This window comes from Antechinus flavipes, chromosome 3, assembly GCF_016432865.1.
Source record: "Antechinus flavipes isolate AdamAnt ecotype Samford, QLD, Australia chromosome 3, AdamAnt_v2, whole genome shotgun sequence".
Taxonomy (NCBI): Eukaryota; Metazoa; Chordata; class Mammalia; order Dasyuromorphia; family Dasyuridae; genus Antechinus; species Antechinus flavipes.
This window is the reverse complement of record NC_067400.1, coordinates 337,722,995-337,746,250: the sequence shown is the minus strand read 5'-3', so window position 1 is coordinate 337,746,250 and position 23,256 is coordinate 337,722,995.

Below are 23,256 nucleotides of genomic sequence, written 5' to 3'. Positions count from 1 at the left end.
TTGGTGTTTGGGCTCCAGTAACTTTCTGTATTTTTCATTGGTCCTGATAGAGCTTCTGAGTGTGGGGCCTTTTCCTTTATTCCTTTTATTCTCTGCTTAACATGTGAAGGTTGCCCTAATATGATGGTGCTAAGAGAAGCTTAACGGAGCTTAGAAAGATGATATATAAGCTAACCTCTAGCTTTTCTAATTTTCTGTATCCTCTACAGACTTAGAGTAGACTGATCCTAGCATATCTGCTCTGTTGATATCTGATTAAGCCCATAGAACAAGTTATATTTTTTGTAGAATATCACAAGTGGTAATGAGTCTAATCCCACTACTAGAATCCAGATGGGATATAATATTCTAGAATTCAAAATTTCTTTGGATTGTCCCTGTGTAGTAAAAAATAACATATATAGCAAATGCCACATAATTCAATTTTTTCCCCTAAAAATAATAAAAGAATCTACATGTACATACACATGAAAATAAGTTTTGGTGGGTAGAGAGAAGACCAAGATAATCATAGTAGGTAGAGTGTTAGATTAGGAGGGAGGAAGACCTGAGTTCAAATCTTGCCTTAGACATTAAGTCTGTGGTTCTGAGCAAGCTACTAAGCCTTTCTCAGTCTCAGTTCTATATTTGTTCCACCCCACCATTCAACAATTTTATCTTCCTGCAACAGCAAAAAAAAAAAAAAAAAAAAAAAAAAACAAAAGAAAATGTCATGAAAAGAAGAAAAAATCAAATAAAAAGTGATTGGAAATGTTTATATTAATAAATGGTTATTATAGTGATTTAGAATATTTTTCATATGAGTATTGATAACTGAATTCTTTTTCTCTCAGTTCCCTACTTGCAAAATATGGGCTTAGATTTGAAGATCTCCAAGTTCCCATCAGATCTGAATCTTTAATTTTATGAGTATCCTCTTTACAAAGAGGAATAAATGATTTTCTTTACAAGATTGCTAATTTAAATGTCAAATTTAATATTAGCTTTAATAATGTTATAAAATTTCTATTTATTTCATTGATCCCCTCTGAACTTCCTTTCTTTTTGTTAATAATGACTTTTAGGGCTATTTTTGCTGCTTCTTTTTGTTAAAAAAAAATAACCAACAGTAACTATTTTAAAATATTGGTTCCAAATTAACTTCCTCTCCTCTGTCCCCTTCTCCACTGTTTGAGAAGACAAGAATAACAAAATTCTTTCCAAAGGTGAAATCATACAAAACAAATTTCTGTAGCAGCCATGTTATGTAAAAACAGAAAGAAAAAAAAAGAGAGAAAATACTATTCATTTTACATTATGAGTCAACCAGTTCTCTGTTGGAGGTGAATAATATTTTTCTTCATAAGTCCATTGGAACTGTGGTCAGCTATTGTGTTGGTCAGGGTTACTTAGTTTTTCACAGTTATTGTTGTAGTTAATGATGGTTATTTTTATGATATAGCTGTTATGGGCCAGAACTCTGAAACAAGGATTCTTACAAGGTGTTAAGTCAGTGGAATTGATAAAGTAAATGGTTAACTAGTTTAGCATGGTGCTTAATAGTTCCCTAAATTCAGTATGATTGATTTAATCTTACAACAAATTATGGTTTCCTAGTGATATAATGATTGATTTATACTTAGTGTAGAGCATATAAGCTAGAAGCTCAAACTCTTGGAGAAAAGGAGAGAAAGAGATTCATTTTCATCTTCATCAGCACGGTGGTGGAAGGCTCTCCTTAGCTTCTTCACTGAAACCAAGACTCCTAAAGGCCTCTAAGGAAGCTAGCTGAAGTCCCAGGCAAGGAGACAAGACTTTGAAGGAGACAATAAAGGATTTGGACTTTAACACTTGGCTATTCTTGTGGTGATTACTGAAAAGAAGGCTGTCCCCAGAGACTTCCAGAAAACCCACTGAGAATACTACATTTTGGAACAAAAGCATCATATATAGCTGCTAATGTAAATTGTTCTCCTGGTTCTGCTCTCTTTACTTTGAATTAGTTCATATGTCTTCTGAGTTTTTTTCTGAAACTTTTCTTATAGCACTATAGTATTCTACCATATTCTTAGACCATATCTTGTTCAGCTATTCTCCAATAAATGGATATTCCCTCATTTTACTTTTTTTTTTATCATTCCAAAAAGAACTGTTATATATTTTTTGTATATATGGGTTCTTTTCTTCTGATTTTTTTTATCTTTTTAGAGTTTAGCCATAGTGATGATATTGCTTGGTCAAAGGGTAGGCACAAACTACTTTCCAGAATGGTTGGAACATTTCACAAATTTATAAATAGTACATTGAAGTTTTCCCACAGCCTCCAGTATTTTTTATTTTTCCCTTTTTTATCATCTTAGTCAATGTGATAGGTGTGAAATGGTATCTTAAAACTATTTTAATTTACATTTCTCTATTTGGTAATTTAAAGCATTTTTATATGACTATTGATACCTTTGAATTCTTTCTCTCTCAGTTCTCTACTAGCAAAATGTAGAGTTAGATTCGAGGATCTCCAAATTCCCTTACAGATCTGAACTTTTAATTTTATGAATATACTATTATAGAGAACATCCTTAAGAATTTCTTTTAGAGAAGTTTTTTCATGAATTGAAGAATATGATTTGATTTACAAAAATTCAACTTTCAACATTTTAAGTAAAATGAAATAAATCTACACAAATTAGGTACAATATTCTTCTTGTGGAAACTTTCTGAACATCAGTTATTTTAAAGCTTTCTAAAGAGGAATAGAATAAACTAGATTATATTTGAGTTGTTTCCAATTTCAAAATCTTAAAATCCTATTAAATGTACTAATTATTTTGAATCATCATATAATTGTTGATCAGGGAGTTGAATCAAAAAATTAGAAGTAATTTTTTTTTTCTACTGAAGATAGTATCATCTTTCCAATCACCCAGGTTCACTACTTTAGAGTTGTTCTTGGGGGACTTCCGGTTAAGATGGCGGAGAGGAGGCTCACAGCTGCATAAGCTCCACGCTTTCTCTCACTATCCACTTCATTACAAGCCTCTGAATTAATGCTTGACTGAAAAAAACCCACATATAGTTACCAAGAGAAGCCATCCTTGAGATTCGCCAAGAAAGGTCTGTCTTTACTGGAGGGCTGGGACAGTTTTAGATCGGGCGCAGGCAGCGGGCAGCGGCAGTAAGAGCACAGGAGAAGACTGGAGAGGGGGTGGGGAGTGATCGCAGCCGTCTCTGCGGGGAGAACTTTGCTACAGGTTTGGATACTTTGCTCCGGCAGCAAGTCAGCAGCCCAGCAGAGAAGCTAAAAACACCGGGGCTGAAGAATACAACCCCAAACAGCTGGAGTCTCTCTGGTCCTGGCCGCCCCCTCCTTCTCCCCCCCCCCCCCACAGTGACTCAGCACGCTCTGGGATCTCAGAGCACAGGCCCAACACAGTCCTGCTAGTGCCTCATTGCTGCCCCCTGCAGTCTGTAGAGGAAGCTCGATAACATACCCAGCCCCTCCCCCAAAGAAAGACTCCAGTTTTTTCTGTTTTTCTTTGCTAGTTTGTCTCTGATTATTAGACAGAATGAGCAAGAAACTGAAGAGGACTTTAACCCTTGACAGCTTCTATACAGATAGAGAGCAGACTCTAAATCCTGAGGAGACTAAAAACAGGCAGTCCCCAGGTGCATCCCCAAAGGAGGAGATCATCTGTTCCTCAGCACAGATGAACCTCATAGAAGTGATTAAAAAGGCTCTCACAAGGGAGCTAGAAGAAAAATGGGAAAAGGAGAGGGAGGCTTGGCAAAAGAGCCTGGAGAAGTCAGTTAAAGAGAGAGTGGATAAAGAAGTAAAATCCTTGAAAAATAGGATTGGTGAACTGGAAACAGAAAATAGCTCTCTAAAAAACAAAATTGGCGAAATGGAAAAAAATTCCACAGAACAAAAGAATTCAATTGGACAATTAGAAAAAGATTTTAAAAAAGTGAGTGAAGAAAACACTTCACTGAAAATCAGAATTGAACAAGTGGAATTGAATGACTCGAGGAGACAAGAAGAATCAGTCAAGCAAATCCAAAAAAATCAAACAATGGAAAAGGATGTGAAATACCTTCTGGGGAAGACAACAGACCTGGAAAACAGATCCAGGAGAGACAATCTGAGAATCATTGGACTTCCAGAAAAGAATGATGAAAAAAAGATCCTGGACACTATTTTCCAGGATATTATCAAAGAGAACTGCCCAGAAGTCATAGGAACAGAGGAAAAAATAAACATTGAAAGGATTCATCGATCACCCACTGAAAGGGATCCTAAAATCAAAACACCAAGAGTTGTTCTTGAATCATTTTTCTCCCATATCATCTTCCCAGATTCATTAAATTGCCTATTCTTGTCAATTCCATCTCCAAATCATTTTTAGCATCTTCTATCCATTTACAAAGCTTTTACCTTTGGTAGGTAAATGAAGTTGCAACAACTTCATAATTAGTCATCTTGCTTTTAGTCTTTTCTCTCTCCAATCTTCAATGAGTTGCATTTAAAGACTTCTATAATCGGACTCCCATTTACTTTTCCAGTCCTTCATTTATTTACTTTCATTTTATCTCCCTTCACATACCCTCATTTCTAGTTCAGCTGGCTTACTTGTTGTTTGTGGTCCATGGTGTTTACAGAGACCTGGATATGCTTACATGAACTGATGCTAACTGAAATGGGCAGAACCAGAAGATCATTATACATGACAATAACAAGATTATATAATTATCATCAGTTCTGATGGACATGGCTTTCTTCAACAATGAGATGATTCAAACCAGGTTCAAATTTTTCAGTGATGAAGAGAGCCAGCTACACTGAGAGAGAGGACTGTGGGAACTGAGTATGGTTCACAACATAGCATTTTCACTCTTTTTGTTGTTTGATTACATTTTATTTTGCTTCACTTTTTCTCTTGTGTGGCACAATAATTGTATGTATGTATATATTAGATTTAACACCTATTTCCACCATATTTAACATATATTAGACTACTTGTCTTTTAAGGGATGGTGTGGGGGAACAAGGGAGAAATTGGAACATAGGGTTTTGCAAGGGGTAATTTTGAAGAATTGTCCATGCATATGTTTTGAACAATAAAAAAAAAAAACTTCAATAAAAAAATAGTTTGACTGATTCTTGCTATCTCATTGTGTCATTCTTTTAAATTCTTAAAATTGTAATTTTTAATGATTTTTAAAAAGATTTTTTGCCTTCTTTTGCATTTTTCTAATTGTACTTTTTTTTAAAGCTTTTTATTTTCAAAATATATGCATAGATAATTTTCAACATTCACCCTTTTAAAACTTTGTGTTCCAATTTTTTTTCTCCTTCTCTTCCCTCATATTTTCCTTCTGATGGCAAGTAATCCAATGTATGCTAAACATGTGCAGTTCATCTATACATATTTTCACAATTATAATGTTATAATCCACATGAGAAAGAAAGCAAAATGCAAGTAAAAAACAATAAAAAAGTGAAAGTACTATGTTACAATTCACACAATCTCCACAGTTCTCTCTCTGGGTGAAGATGGCTATCTCCATCAGAAGACCATTGGAACTGGCTTGATTTACCTCACTGTTGAAAAGAGCCAAATCTATCAGAATTAATCATTGTATAATTTTGTTGCTGTGAATCACTTTCTCTGGTTCTATTCACTTCTTTTAGCATCAGTTCATGTAAGTCTCTCCAGGCTTCTCTGAAATCACCCTACTAATCATTTTTTTTTCTTTTTTTAAAGACAAAATTGTCATGTTTTATACTAGGACAACCATGAACAATTGATATTTTCCCAATTATTTAGATCTGATTTTATTTGTGTGAGATGTGTTTTATAATTGTGTTCATATAGCTCTTGGGTTTCTCTTGGCAGGTAGATCCTCCCCTCCCCCCAAGTATTGTATTTTGTCTATAGTAATTTAAAATGAAATTTGTCTTTCTATCTCTTGCTGATGGGCTTTGTCAGTAATATATAGAAATGCTGATGATTTGTGTGGGTCTATGTTATATACTGTCACTTTGCTAAAGCTACAAATTGTTTTCAGTAAATTTTTGGTTTATTTTCTAGGATTCTCTAAGTATATCATCATATCATCTGCAAAGAGTAAGAGTTTTGTGTCCTCATTGCCTATTCCTTTCATTTCATTTAGTTTTCCTTTTGTTATTGCTAAAGCCAATATTTCTAGTACAATGTTGAATAATAGTGGTGATAATGAGAATACTCATTTCACCCTTGATCTTATTGGGAATGCATCCAGCTTCTCTCCATTACAAATAATGCTACTGTTGGTTAGTTAGATGCTGCTTATTATTTTATGGAGAGTTCCCTTTATCACTAAGCTCTCTAGTGTTTTAAATAAACTGTACTTTGTCAAAAGCCTTTTCTGCATTTTTTGAGATTTTCATATGCTTTCTGTTGATTATATTATTGATATGGTCAATGATGGAAATAGTTTTCCTGATAATGAACCAGCCCTGCATTACTGGTATAAATCCCACTTGGTCATGGTATATTATCCTGCTGATAGGTTGATGTAATCTCTTTGCTACTTCTGATCATGTCTTATAGAACAATAATATTTCATAACATTCATGTACCATAACTTAGTCATCCACTCAGTTTCCAGGTCTTTGCCACTACAAAAAAAAAAGGGGTGCTACAAACATTTTTGCATGTGTTGGTCCTTTTCCATTTTTTATGATCTGTTTGAGATACAGACCCAGTAGAGACACTGCTGGATCACAGGGTATGCACAATTATCAAACTGTTCCTGGGCATAGTTCCATATTGCCCTCCAGAATAGTTGGATCAGTTCACAACTCTCCCAACAATGTATAACAATGTATTAATGTCCCAGTTTTTCCACATTTCCAGCATTCATCATTATCTTTTCTTTTTATCCTAGCCAGGCCAATTGAACTTTTTAAGAAGTTGTTTTGATCAGTGGGTTTTCCTCCCATTGCACCAATTCTGTTTTTTAAGGAATTGTTTTCCTCAGTCAATTTCTGTTCTTATGATCCAGAGTTTGGAGACTCATAATTTGTCTTCTGTGATAGCATTGGAGTTCTCACAGCTGGTCTGCTGATCCACTGACCCTCTGAATCTTTTTAAAACAAGGTAGTGAACAAAGGTGCACTTTGGCTAAGAGCCTCCCACTAGATTCTACCCACATTAGGCCTCCTCATATAAGTCTCCCCACACCATACTTGTGCTGGGATGCATTGCTCCTTGCCCAGTTGAGCCAGATCTTTATACTAAGATATCTGAAAATGGAAAATTAATACTCTCTGAATAGTTGTGTGCTACGTCACTCCAAAATCCATTGAGAGACTTGATCTAACTTTGATTCTGAAGGAAGCTAGGAGATCTCACACAATATCCTGGCTTCTCCCTGCCATCTTGGGCTCCTTTCTTCTGTCTTCCTTTTTCCTTTAAAGCATAGTTTTGGTGCTACTGGAAGTCATTCCTATTATTCCTATTACTGAGTATTCTTTCTTTCTTATAAATACTGTCTTACTTTGTAGAGACAAGCTATGTTGTGCTTATCCCTAAAAGAAAATAAGTTTTTCTCCCTCTTCTTTCCTTTCTGTGCTGTCTGTTTCTTTTTCTCTTTGTTTTTACTTTGGTGAAGGGGTACAATGTAGTCTAAGTTTCTAGTTTAGTTTCCAATACAGAACATGTACTTAATAAATGCTTACTGAACTAAATTGAATGTAAACCCAGCTCCTGTCCCAAAGCAGAAATATAAATACCTTGACCATTGCTTCTTCTTATCAACTTCTCTGTCTGGCTACTTCCTCTACCCCCTTTTTCAACTTACTCCAGGAAATAAACCTTAGAGTAAGGAATCAATGCTATGGCAGCAAAAGATTTGTGCTAGTTATTGAATAACATGCTCATTCCCCACTCCCCATCTCAGCTGTCAGGCAGATGTGAAACAATAGTCACTGGAACTAGCAAAAGCCTGGAATTCTTTTTTTTTTTTTAAATAACTTTTTATTGATAGAACTCATGCCAGGGTAATTTTTTACAGCATTATTCCTTGCATTCACTTCTTGTCTGATTTTCCCCCTCCCTCCCTCCACCCCCTCCCCAAGATGGCAAGCAGTCCTTTACATGTTGAATAGGTTACAATATATGCTGGATACAATATATTTGTGCACAACCGAACAGTTTTCTTGTTGCACGGGGAGAATTGAATTTAGAAGGTATAAATAATCTGGGAAAAAAAAACAAAAATGCAAGCAGTTTATATTCATCTCCCAATGTTCTTTCTTTGGGTGTAGCTGCTTCTGCCCATCTTTGATCAATTGAAACTGAATGAGCTCTCTTTATCGAAGAGATCCACTTCCATCAAAATATGTCCTCATACAATATCGTTGTCGAAGTGTATAATGATCTCCTGGTTCTGCTCATTTCACTTACCATCAGTTCATGTAAGTCTCACCAGTCCTCTCTGTATTCATCCTGCTGGTCATTCCTTACAGAACAATAATATTCCATAATGTTCATATACCACAATTTACTCAACCATTCTCCAATTGATGGGCATCCATTCATTTTCCAGCTTCTAGCCACTACAAACAGGGCTGCCACAAACATTTTGGCACATACAGGTCCCTTTCCCTTCTTTAGTATCTCTTTGGGGTATAAGCCCAGTAGAGACACTGCTGGATCAAAGGGTATGCACAGTTTGATAACTTTTTGAGCATAGTTCCAAATTGCTCTCCAGAATGGCTGGATGTGTTCACAATTCCACCAACAATGTATCAGTGTCTCTGTTTTCCCACATCCCCTCCAACATTCCACATTATCTTTCCCTGTCACTCTAGCCAATCTGACAGGTGTGTAGTGGTATCTCAGAGTTGTCTTAATTTGCATTTCTCTGATTAATAATGATTTGGAACAGATTTTCATATGTCTATAAATAGTTTCAATTTCTTCGTCTGAGAATTGTCTGTTCATATCCTTTGACCATTTATCAATTGGAGAATGGTTTGATTTCTTATAAATTAGAGTCAATTCTCTAAATAAACATTGAAAGGATTCATCGATCACCCACTGAAAGGGATCCTAAAATCAAAACACCAAGGAATATAGTGGCCAAATGCCAGAACCCTCAGGTGAAAGAAAAAATATTGCAAGCGGCTAGAAAAACCCAATTCAAGTATCAAGGAGCCACAATAAGGATCACCCAGGATCTGGCAGCATCCACATTAAAAGATCGAAGGGCCTGGAATATGATATTCCGAAAGGCTAAGGAACTTGGTATGAAACCAAAAATAACTTACCCAGCGAGAATGAGCATCTTTTTCCAGGGAAGAAGATGGACATTCAACGAAGTAAGCGAATTTCATCTATTTCTGATGAAAAAACCAGAACTTAACAAAAAGTTTGATCTACAAATATAGAACTCAAGAGAAATCTAAAAAGGTAAAGATTAATCTTGGGAACTATATTTTGACTATATAGATGTATAAAGAATACATGTATACCTTGTTCTAGAAATTGATGTGGAAAGGACATTGTACCAGAAAAAGGGTAAAGTGGGGGTAGTACATCTCATGAAGAGGCATAGGAAACCTATTATATCTGAGAGAAAGAATGGAGGGGGATGAATATAGTGGGTATCTTACTGCCTTCAGAATTGGCTTTAAGTGAAAAATCTTAAGACATATTCAATCTATGGTGAAACTTCTCCCATCTCATTGAAAAGTGAGAAGGGAAAAGTGGAAAGGGAAGGAATAAGCTAAGCAGAAGGGAATACGGGAACTGGGAGGGAAAGGGGTAAGATAGGGGGAGGAACTCTAAGGAGGGGGGAGGGATACTAAAAAGGGAGGGCTGTGAGAAGCAAGGGGTGCTCACAAGCTTAATACTTGGAAGGGGGGGAAAGGGGAAAGAAGGGAGGAAAGCATAAACCGGGGTTAACAAGATGGCAAGTAATACAGAATTGGTCATTCTAACCATAAACGTGAACGGGGTAAACTCCCCCATAAAGAGAAAGCGGTTAGCAGAATGGATTAAAAGCCAGAATCCTACAATATGTTGTTTACAGGAAACACACCTGAAGCGGGGAGATACATGCAGGTTAAAGGTAAAAGGTTGGAGCAAAATCTACTATGCTTCAGGTGAAGTCAAAAAAGCAGGGGTAGCCATCCTGATCTCAGATCAAGCTAAAGCAAAAATTGACCTAATTAAAAGAGATAAGGAAGGACACTATATCTTGCTAAAGGGTAGCATGGATAATGAAGCACTATCTATATTAAACATATATGCACCAAGTGGGGTAGCATCTAAATTCTTAAAAGAGAAACTAAGAGAGCTGCAAGAAGAAATAGACAGTAAAACTATAATAGTGGGAGATCTTAACCTTGCACTCTCAGAATTAGATAAATCAAACCAGAAAATAAATAAGAAAGAAGTCAAAGAGGTAAACAGAATACTAGAAAAGCTAGATATGATAGATCTCTGGAGAAAATGTAATGGAGACAGAAAGGAATACACTTTCTTTTCAGCAGTTCATGGAACCTATACAAAAATTGACCATATATTAGGACATAAAAACCTCAAACTCAAATGTAGTAAGGCAGAAATAGTAAATGCATCCTTTTCAGACCACGATGCAATGAAAATTACATTCAACAAAAAAGCAGGGGGAAGTAGACCAAAAAATAATTGGAAACTAAATAATCTCATACTAAAGAATGATTGGGTGAAACAGCAAATCATAGACATAATTAATAACTTCACCCAAGAAAACGATAATAATGAGACATCATACCAAAATGTATGGGATGCAGCCAAAGCGGTAATAAGGGGAAATTTCATATCTCTAGAGGCCTATTTGTATAAAATAGAGAAAGAGAAGGTCAATGAATTGGGTTTGCAATTAAAAATGCTAGAAAAGGAACAAATTAAAAACCCCCAGTCAAACACTAAACTTGAAATTCTAAAAGTAAAAGGTGAGATCAATAAAATTGAAAGTAAAAAAACTATTGAATTGATTAATAAAACTAAGAGTTGGTTCTATGAAAAAACAACAAAATAGACAAACCCTTAGTAAATCTGATTAAAAAAAGGAAAGAGGAAAATCAAATTGTTAGTCTTAAAAATGAAAAGGGAGAACTCACCACTAACGAAGAGGAAATTAGAGCAATAATTAGGAGTTACTTTGCCCAACTTTATGCCAATAAATTCGACAACTTAAATGAAATAGAAAAATACCTCCAAAAATACAGCTTGCCCAAACTAACAGAGGAAGAAGTAAATATCCTAAACAGTCCCATCTCAGAAAAAGAAATAGAACAAACTATCAATCAACTCCCTAAGAAAAAATCCCCAGGACCAGATGGATTTACATGTGAATTCTACCAAACATTTAAAGAACAATTAACTCCAATGTTATATAAACTATTTGAAAAAATAGGGATTGAAGGAGTCCTACCAAACTCCTTTTATGACACAGATATGGTACTGATACCTAAACCAGGTAGGCTGAAAACAGAGAAAGAAAATTATAGACCAATCTCCCTAATGAATATTGATGCTAAAATCTTAAATAAAATATTAGCAAAAAGATTACAGAAAATTGTCACCAGGATAATACACTATGACCAAGTAGGATTTATACCAGGAATGCAGGGCTGGTTCAATATTAGGAAAACTATTAGCATAATTGACTATATCAATAACCAAACAAACAAAAACCACATGATCATCTCAATAGATGCAGAAAAAGCATTTGATAAAATCCAACATCCATTCCTAATAAAAACACTTGAGAGCATAGGAATAAATGGACTTTTCCTTAAAATAGTCAGGAGCATATATTTAAAACCATCAGTAAGCATCATATGCAATGGGGAAAAACTGGAACCTTTCCAGTAAGATCTGGAGTGAAGCAAGGTTGCCCACTATCACCATTATTATTTAATATCGTATTAGAAACACTAGCCTCGGCAATAAGAGTCGAGAAAGATATAAAAGGAATTAGAGTAGGCAATGAGGAAACCAAACTATCACTCTTTGCAGATGATATGATGGAATACCTAGAGAACCCCAGAGATTCTACCAAAAAGCTATTGGAAATAATTCATAATTTTAGCAAAGTAGCTGGCTACAAAATAAATCCCCATAAATCCTCAGCATTTTTATACATCACCAACAAAACCCAACAGCAAGAGATACAAAGAGAAATTCCATTCAGAATAACTGTTGATACCATAAAATATTTGGGAATCTATCTACCAAAGGAAAGTCAGGAATTATATGAGCAAAATTATAAAAAAGTCTCCACACAAATAAAGTCAGACTTAAATAATTGGAAAAATATTAAGTGCTCTTGGATCGGCCGAGCGAACATAATAAAGATGACAATACTCCCTAAACTAATCTATTTATTTAGTGCTATACCAATCAGACTTCCAAGAAAATATTTTATTGATCTAGAAAAAATAACAACAAAATTCATATGGAACAATAAAAAGTCGAGAATCTCAAGGGAATTAATGAAAAAAAAATCAAATGAAGGTGGCCTAGTTGTACCTGATCTAAAATTATATTATAAAGCAGCAGTCACCAAAACCATTTGGTATTGGCTAAGAAATAGATTAGTGGATCAGTGGAAAAGGCTAGGCTCACAAGACAGAATAGTCAATTATAGCAATCTAGTGTTTGACAAACCCAAAGCCCCTAACTTCTGGGAAAAGAATTCATTATTTGATAAAAACTGCTGGGATAATTGGAAATTAGTATGGCAGAAATTAGGCATGGACCCACACTTAACACCATATACCAAGATAAGATCAAAATGGGTCTATGACCTAGGCATAAAGAACGAGACTATAAATAAATTAGAGGAACATAGAATAGTTTATCTCTCAGACTTGTGGAGGAGAAAGAAATTTGTGACCAAAGATGAACTAGAGACCATTACTGATCACAGAATAGAAAATTTCGATTACATCAAATTAAAAAGCCTTTGTACAAATAAAACTAATGCAAACAAGATTAGAAGGGAAGCGACAAACTGGGAAAACATTTTCACAGTTAAAGGTTCTGATAAAGGCCTCATTTCCAAAATATATAGAGAACTGACTCAAATTTATAAGAAATCAAGCCATTCTCCAATTGATAAATGGTCAAAGGATATGAACAGACAATTTTCAGAGGATGAGATTGAAACTATTACCACTCATATGAAAGAGTGTTCCAAATCATTATTGATCAGAGAAATGCAAATTAAGACAACTCTGAGATACCACTACACACCTGTCAGATTGGCTAAGATGACAGGAAAAAATAATGATGAATGTTGGAGGGGATGCGGGAAAACTGGGACACTAATGCATTGTTGGTGGAGTTGTGAACGAATCCAACCATTCTGGAGAGCAATCTGGAATTATGCCCAAAAAATTATCAAAATGTGCATATCCTTTGATCCAGCAGTGTTTCTATTGGGCTTATATCCCAAAGAAATACTAAAGAAGGGAAAGGGACCTGTATGTGCCAAAATGTTTGTAGCAGCCCTGTTTGTAGTGGCTAGAAACTGGAAAATGAATGGATGCCCATCAATTGGAGAATGGCTGGGTAAATTGTGGTATATGAATGTTATGGAATATTATTGTTCTGTAAGAAATGACCAGCAGGATGAATACAGAGAGGCTTGGAGAGACCTACATGAACTGATGCTAAGTGAAATGAGCAGAACCAGGAGATCATTATACACTTCGACAACGATATTGTATGAGGACATATTTTGATGAAAGTGGATTTCTTTGACAAAGAGACCTGAGTTTCAATTGATAAATGACGGACAAAAGCAGCTACACCCAAAGAAAGAACACTGGGAAACGAATGTGAACTATCTGCATTTTTGTTTCTCTTCCCGGATTATTTATACCTTCTGAATCCAATTCTCCCTATGCAACAAGAGAACTGTTCGGTTCTGCAAACATATATTGTATCTAGGATATACTGCAACATATCCAACATATAAAGGACTGCTTGCCATCTAGGGGAGGGGGTGGAGGGAGGGAGGGGAAAAAAAAATCGGAACAGAAATGAGTGTAAATATAATGTAATTATTAAATAAAAAAATTAAAAAAAAAAAAAAAAAAAAAAAAAAAGAAATGACCAACAAGATGATTTCAGAGAGGCCTGGAGAGACTTACATTAACTGATACTAAATGAAATGAGCAGAACCAGGAGATCATTATACACATCAACAACAAGACTATAGGATGATCAGTTCTGATGATCAGTTCTGATGGATGAGGATGATTCAAACCAGTGCTATTTATTCAGTGATGAAGAGAGCCATAAACACTCAGAGAGAGGACTGTGGGAACTGAGTGTGGAGCACAACATAGCATCTTTACTTTTTCTGTTGATGTTTGCTTTCATTTTATTTTCTTTCTCAGTTTTTTTTTTCTTCTTAACCCAATTTTTCTTGTGCAGCAAGATAACATAAATATGTATATATAGATATTGAATTTAACATATATGTTAACATATTTAATATGTATTAGACTAGTTGCCATCTGGGGAGAGGGTGGGGGAAGGAGAGAAAAAATTGGACAGAAAGTTTTGCAAGGGTCAATGTTGAAAAATTCTCATGCATATGTTTTGAAAATAAAAAGCTATAATAAAAAAGGAAAAAAAAAAAAAAGAAGTTGTTTTGATCAGTGGATTTTCCTCCCATTTCACCAATTCTGTTTTTTAAGGAATTGTTTTCCTCAGTCAATTTCTGTTCTTCTGATCCAGAGTTTGGAGACTCATAATTTGTCTTCTGTGATAGCATTGGAGTTCTCACAGCTGGTCTGCTGATCCACTGACCCTCTGAATCTTTTTAAAACAAGGTAGTGAACAAAGGTGCACTTTGGCTAAGAGCCTCCCACTAGATTCTACCCACATTAGGCCTCCTCATATAAGTCTCCCCACACCATACTTGTGCTGGGATGCATTGCTCCTTGCCCAGTTGAGCCAGATCTTTATTCTAAGATATCTGAAAATGGAAAATTAATACTCTCTGAATAGTTGTGTGCTACGTCACTCCAAAATCCATTGAGAGACTTGATCTAACTTTGATTCTGAAGGAAGCTAGGAGATCTCACGCAATATCCTGGCTTCTCCCTGCCATCTTGGGCTCCTTTCTTCTGTCTTCCTTTTTCCTTTAAAGCATAGTTTTGGTGCTACTGGAAGTCATTCCTATTATTCCTATTACTGAGTATTCTCTCTTTCTTATAAATACTGTCTTACTTTGTAGAGACAAGCTATGTTGTGCTTATCCCTAAAAGAAAATAAGTTTTTCTCCCTCTTCTTTCCTTTCTGTACTGTTTCTTTTTCTCTTTGTTTTTACTTTGGTGAAGGGGTGCAATGTAGTCTAAGTTTCTAGTTTAGTTTCCAATACAGAACATGTACTTAATAAATGCTTACTGAACTAAATTGAATGTAAACCCAGCTCCTGTCCCAAAGCAGAAATATAAATACCTTGACCATTGCTTCTTCTTATCAACTTCTCTGTCTGGCTACTTCCTCTACCCCCTTTTTCAACTTACTCCAGGAAATAAACCTTAGAGTAAGAAATCAATGCTATGGCAGCAAAAGATTTGTGCTAGTTATTGAATAACATGCTCATTCCCCACTCCCCATCTCAGCTGTCAGGCAGATGTGAAACAATAGTCACTGGAACTAGCAAAAGCCTGGAATTCTTTTTTTTTTTTTTAAATAACTTTTTATTGATAGAACTCATGCCAGGGTAATTTTTTACAGCATTATTCCTTGCATTCACTTCTGTTCTGATTTTTCCCCTCCCTCCCTCCACCCTCTCCCCAAGATGGCAAGCAGTCCTTTACATGTTGAATAGGTTACAATATATGCTGGATACAATATATTTGTGCAGAACCGAACAGTTTTCTTGTTGCACGGGGAGAATTGAATTTAGAAGGTATAAATAATCCGGGAAAAAAAACAAAAATGCAAGCAGTTTATATTCATCTCCCAGTGTTCTTTCTTTGGGTGTAGCTGCTTCTGCCCATCTTTGATCAATTGAAACTGAATGAGCTCTCTTTATCGAAGAGATCCACTTCCATCAAAATATGTCCTCATACAATATCGTTGTCGAAGTGTATAATGATCTCCTGGTTCTGCTCATTTCACTTACCATCAGTTCATGTAAGTCTCACCAGTCCTCTCTGTATTCATCCTGCTGGTCATTCCTTACAGAACAATAATATTCCATAATGTTCATATACCACAATTTACTCAACCATTCTCCAATTGATGGGCATCCATTCATTTTCCAGCTTCTAGCCACTACAAACAGGGCTGCCACAAACATTTTGGCACATACAGGTCCCTTTCCCTTCTTTAGTATCTCTTTGGGGTATAAGCCCAGTAGAGACACTGCTGGATCAAAGGGTATGCACAGTTTGATAACTTTTTGAGCATAGTTCCAAATTGCTCTCCAGAATGGCTGGATGTGTTCACAATTCCACCAACAATGTATCAGTGTCTCTGTTTTCCCACATCCCCTCCAACATTCCACATTATCTTTCCCTGTCACTCTAGCCAATCTGACAGGTGTGTAGTGGTATCTCAGAGTTGTCTTAATTTGCATTTCTCTGATTAATAATGATTTGGAGCAGATTTTCATATGTCTATAAATAGTTTCAATTTCTTCGTCTGAGAATTGTCTGTTCATATCCTTTGACCATTTATCAATTGGAGAATGGTTTGATTTCTTATAAATTAGAGTCAATTCTCTATATATTTTAGAAATGAGGCCTTTATCAGAACCTTTGATTATAAAAATGTTTTCCCAGTTTATCGTTTCCCTTCTAATCTTGTCTGCATTTGTTTTGTTTGTACAAAAACTTTTCAATTTGATATAATCAACATTTTCTATTTTGTGGTCAATAGTGATCTCTAGTTCTTCTTTAGTCATAAATTCCTCCCTCTTCCACAGGTCTGAGAGGTAAACTATCCTATGCTCTTCCAATTTATTTATAATCTCATTCTTTATGCCTAGGTCATGAACCAATTTTGACCTTATCTTGGTGTACGGTGTTAAGTGTGGGTCAATGACTAGTTTCTGCCATACTAATTTCCAATTTTCCCAGCAATTTTTGTCAAATAATGCATTCTTATCCCAGAAACTGGGGTCTTTGGGTTTGTCAAACACTATATTGTTAAAGTTATTGGCTGTTTTGTCCTTTGAACCTATTCCATTGATCAACTAGTCCATTTCTTAGCCAATACCAGATGGTTTTAGTAACTGCTGCTTTATAATATAATTTTATATCTGGTACAGCTAGGCCACCTTCATTTGATTTTTTTTTTCATTAATTCCCTTGAAATTCTTGACCTTTTGTTTTTCCATATGAACTTTGTTGTTATTTTTTCTAGTTCATCAAAGTAGTTTTTTGGGAGTCTGATTGGTATAGCGCTAAATAAATAGATTAATTTAGGTAGTATTGTCATCTTTATTATATTTGCTCGCCGAATACAAGAGCATTTAATATTTTTCCAGCTGGTTAGATCAGACTTAATTTGTGTGGAAAGTGTTTTGTAGTTTTGCTCATAAAGTTTCTGATTTTCCCTTGGCAGATAGATTCCTAAATATTTTATACAATCAGTAGTTACTTTAAATGGAATTTCTTTTTGTAACTCTAACTGTTGGGTTTTGTTAGTGATATATAAGAATGCTGATGACTTATGTGGGTTTATTTTATACCTTGCAACTTTGCTGAAGGTGTGGATTGTTTCTAATAACTTTTTAGTAGAGTCTCTGGGGTTCTCTAAGTATACCATCATATCATCAGCAAAGAGTGATAATTTGGTTTCCTTATTAAAAGCCTGGAATTCAAAAACACTCTGTCTCATGGTAAAAATGTTATTTCTAATCAATGGAAATGAAGCAGAGAGATGTGAAAAAGTTCTTCATTCACATTTATGACAATGTTATAAGACATATCAGAACATGGTTTTATAGGGTACTTTTTAGACATTTCCAAACATGTCATTAAGTGATTCATTTCTCTCTGTACTTGAAATCTATAAGAATGGATTGAAAAGTGTGTTTTTAATGGGGACCAAGACTAGCATTTATTGAATATTAGAAATTATATTACTAGATTTAGTTTATTTGTTCATACAATGCTTGGGCTTCAGACTGAGTAGGGAGCCTAGGGCCATTAATTGGGACTGAACAAATTAGAGGACAATGTTTAAGTAAAGTATCCATAGAAATCATATCTGATGAAGTTGTCACCTCAGTCCTGAAAACTCATTGAGAGTTACCATAAAGAACTAGAAACAGAATATTTTTCTCCCCAGCAGTCAAGGCAAATAGAGTGGAGTGCTATCTGGAACAATGTCATTTTTTAGAAGGTTGTATGTGTGGTTTGCCACATTTTTCTTCTTTCACTTATCTTGTTTCCTTTGCCTGGGACTATCTGACAGAATTGCAGCTTGCCCTCAAATTATAAAGGCTGCACAGGGGAATCTCAAAGAATATGGGTTCAGGAAGTAAAACCTAAATTATCTTTTTAAAACTCTAATTAGTATCTTGGACTAGATGTTCTGTCTCTCCTAAATGTCAGGACCATAGTTAGAAAAAGCCTCTATGCCATGAATTCTTCATCCTTAACCTAAGATCCACAGACTCCCTCTCTCCCCCTCAATGTGTCCATATATAGATTATATGGATTCCCAAAAAATGGATGAAAATATATATTTTTTCATTTTTATTAATCATTAAATGAAATTTAGCATTTCCTTTAGTTATGAGTGTAGGCAATATATGTTATTCTGAAAATTCCATAGTTTTTATCAAATTGGTATGAAGATCTCTCTATCACAGATACACATCACATAAGACATATTGGCTAATAACATAATAAAAATATTGATCAAATAAACAATAAGGGAGGAACACCAAAAATATATATATTTGAAAAGTCTTTTATTTTCAAAACATAGGCATAGATAGTTTTCAACATTTACCCTTGATAAACCTTGGAAATGCCAAAAACATCATATTCGATATGGCCATATTCCATAAATTGCTAAACATATTAACTTGGGGAAGAACTACCTATCTGACAAAAACTTCTGAATAAAATGCACATTGAAGAAAGTATAGAAGCATAGGCATATTAATTTGTTGATAGAACTTGCTTATTAGCAAAAATATTAAATTATTACAAAATTAGAACAATAAGAGAAAAAGGGGGAAAGCTATGTAGTTCAGTTAAAATTAGTCCAATTTGATTTATTTAAAATTAGTTTTTGATCTTCAGAATGTGAAATGGATGTTGGAAAAAATATAAAATATAATTTCATTGACAAGTATAACTATTATAACTCAATTGTTAACTAAACAACTAAAATTGCTTTCATAAGACATGGAAGAGGAAAGATATACGAGTCAAGGACAAAACATATCTAGAACATAAACTTATTTGTAAAATCTTACTAAGAAGGATTTAAGATTATTGATAGTATCCATAAAATAATAATAAGTGGTAGGGAGGGAAAAAAAATTAAAGAAATCTTGACAACAAAGATTTTCCAAAGGAAAATCTATGTTATAGGAAAAAATCCTAAACCTGTGTAAAGACACACACAAATGGACAAGAAAATATAAACAGTAACTTTTTCATATGCTTAATTTTTCATCCACATAAAGTATGTATACATATGTATCAATTTTTTTGTATATGTATGTGTGTGTAAACCTGAACATAGTGGGAGCATTGTTAATGATAATATTAGAAGGGAACAGGCAAATTTTATAAGCAATACTCCACAGTGAATCACATCTTTACCATCATGAATTTGGTTAAAAGATGTAGAATATGTAATATCCCATATTACTTATAGTTCACCATTAAAAAAAAGGCTTTGAGTTGGCAAAGATGATTGCTTTGAAACCTCTCTTCTTTTTTTAAAAAATTTCAATTTAGAGAACAAAACAAACATTTTTATAACACAGTACAATAAAAAAGTTAGTGTTCATGAAACTGCAAAACTACCATGTACAATTTGCTATGCCCTCCAAACAGACAACAAAATAATCATATAAATGAATTTTCAGTTCCTTTTCTCTACATAGTTTCTTTCTTTATATATCCTTTATTTTTAATTTGGGTATTTATAATAGTCAAAATAACTTCACTTAAAGTTATTTATTTATTTGTTTGTTTTGCAAGGCAATTGAAATTAAATGACTTGGCCAGGTCACAAAGCTAGAGTGTTAAATGTCTAATTGAACTCAGGTTCTTCTGACTCTGGGGCCAGTTTTCTATCCATTGTGTTATCTAGCTGTTCCTCAATGTTATTTTTAAAACAATATTGCTGTTATTGTATACAATATTCTATTGCTTCTTCTCACTTCACTCTTCATCATTTTGTGCAAGTCTTTCTAAATCTTTCTAAGATAAAACTAAAATCTCTTCTCTTAAAAGGTATCTTATCAAAATTCTTTGAAATATATAATGACAGGGATAATATTGTTCAAAGACAACTCAACAACAAAAAATGTCCTGCCTGTTTATTAAAATGTTCAACACTGTTGTAGAGGAAAGGATATCCATAATTTAAATCAGAGATACACTCTATAGAACTGTTTATTTCCTCAATGTCCCAATATTTAAAACTGGAAGGGGCATTTAAAATCATCTAGTTTTAACTTGTTCTGGAGCAGGACTGACTTAGATTGGTCCAGTGGTTCAGACTCCAAACAAAATGAAATAGTAATAGACCATCTAACATTTAACAAAATATGTGTTTAACAATAGTAGGAAAAGAATATTCAACAAGGATGCAACCTTTTTTCAGATGGCCACAGATGTTCTGCATCTGCATTCTACAAACTGTCTCGAATCTAAGTTGTTTCTGATTTCTTTTGTACTTTAGTAACTAGGAAGTTACACTAAGGATTTTATTACCCTGCACTAATTTGAGAAGGAATGACAGACAACAAAGAATTGTTTCTGAGTTTTAGAAAAAAATGAAAGTCTAGCCTACATGGCAAGGACTTTGTTAGAAGTTACTGCTAAGATTGTTGTTCAGTTATTTTTCAGTTGTATGTGCCTCTTGGTGACCCCATTCAACTTTTTCTTTGCAAAGATACTGGAGTGTTTTGCCATGTACTTATCCAGCTCATTTTATAAATGAAGAAACTGAGAAATATCACACAGCTAATAGTGTCTGAGGCTAGATTTGATCTCACATCTTTCAACTGCAGGCCTGAGATTCTATCCACTATGCCAAGATGCTCACTCCTGCCATACTCCCCCAGCCCATATTTTACAGAGAGAGTTTAAATTATTTGCCAGAGTTACATGGGTATCCTGGAATTTAAACAAAACCCTCAGACTTTGTGTCTAATGATTACTTATTTCTCAAATCACAAAGTATAATCATCAACATCATCATCATCATCATATCATTATCACATAATATCATGACTTGCATAACACTTTGCATCCATAATCTTGTTAAAAGTTACTCAAAATTATATATTTAGGTTATTAGGGTCATAGATTGAGAAATGGAGGAAGCTAAAAAAAGTCATCTTCTTCTCCTCATTTTATAGAACATAAAACTGGGGCCTATGTAAGTTAAATGATGTCCTAATGTCACACAGGCAGTATGTGAAAGAGATATAATACCATAGATATTCTCCCATTCATCCCAACCCACCATCCACCCCAAACACATTCTGTAAATTAGGAATTCAAAGCTCAAAGATGTTAAATCACTTCCTTTTGGTGATATAACTACTACGTGTAAGTTGGATAATGTGAATATTATAAGGACTTTATAAGGATTGTTGTCTACTCACTTTTATAACAAATATTATTGCTCCTGCCTTTTGATGAGGAAGACGATCTGAGTCACTGTAAGCCTTCTTGTTCCTACAAAATTCATTTCAGTTCAATAGAACTTTAATTACTATCCATGGTGTTCAAGGTACTGTGTTAAATTTTGGGACAGAAAGATTAAAAACAGCATAGTTCCTCTCTTTATGGAGCATACATTCTAATAAGGGGCATGGAGAAGGAATGGGACAAAATTCACATTTAAGTTTCTCTGATACAAAGGAGACTGGGCTAAGTGTAAAGAACAGATACTAAAAAAATTCAACAGAAGTTTTACTACAAGGAAATAACTATTGCAGGAGGGCTATAGAAAGGTGGTATGAATCATGTTTCTTGAGAATCAAGAAAAACTCATTGAAATTGATAACTGACTGAATGAAAAAAGATTGGATAGGATGAATTAAATATGCTAATCTGGGAAATCATCACTGAGACTGGCTTCCATTCACTATGGCATACTGGTTTCAGAATAGGGGCTGAAAAAAAAAAGATGCCACAATATTAACAATCAGCAGGGCAATATCATCAAGAAGACAAGAGAATGAAGAACTCAAGGGTCAAAGTTGCCATTTGAAACTGATGAATGTCTAGTTGAGTCTACAGATGTGGGCAGGCAAAGCCCAGACATAGTTGAGAGCCTGGGAAAACATGGAACAATCAGAGGTATACAATTAAAAAGAGAAACAGGAAATTTAGAGGGAATCAGTGTGAGAGAAAACAACAAAGAATATTCTAATCAGAAGAGGAAATAGAGTCCATAATCTTGCCACTGGAATATTGGAAATGATGACAGGAATAGAGAGCAATACTGAATACTGGACATGTAACTCTTTGAGTATTTGGAATAATATTCTGGAAGTCAGTTATTGCAATTATGTGAAGGTACAGTGACAAATGCATGGTGTAAAATTCAAGAGAAGCAGGAAGATATAGGTCTTAAGAGTCAGAAATTGAGAATATACAGCAAAATCTATTTAGTATCCTTCTCTTATAAGTATAAAATTCAGGGGATATTGGAGCACTGGTGAAAATGGCAAAAGAGGTAGTAGAATCAAGAGAAAGACAGGGTTAAGTTATGGATACAAAGTGAAAAACTGTATTATGCCAAATGGTTTGCTGGGCAGGCATTAACATGAAATTTATTATTATAATTCCTGTAAGGACTCAATTTCACAGTGAACTGCCATGATTAACAACTCTTAAAGAAAGTTGGGTGATCTACATCAAAGAATCAATAGTAAGGCATTTATTGAGAACTTATATAATGTGCTTAGTTACCTGTTACTTCCTAGAGAAGGTACAAAGATATTTAAGACAGATTCGTTACTATCAGTTCAGATTGTACTAGTCCCTCAATACTAGGCTTTATA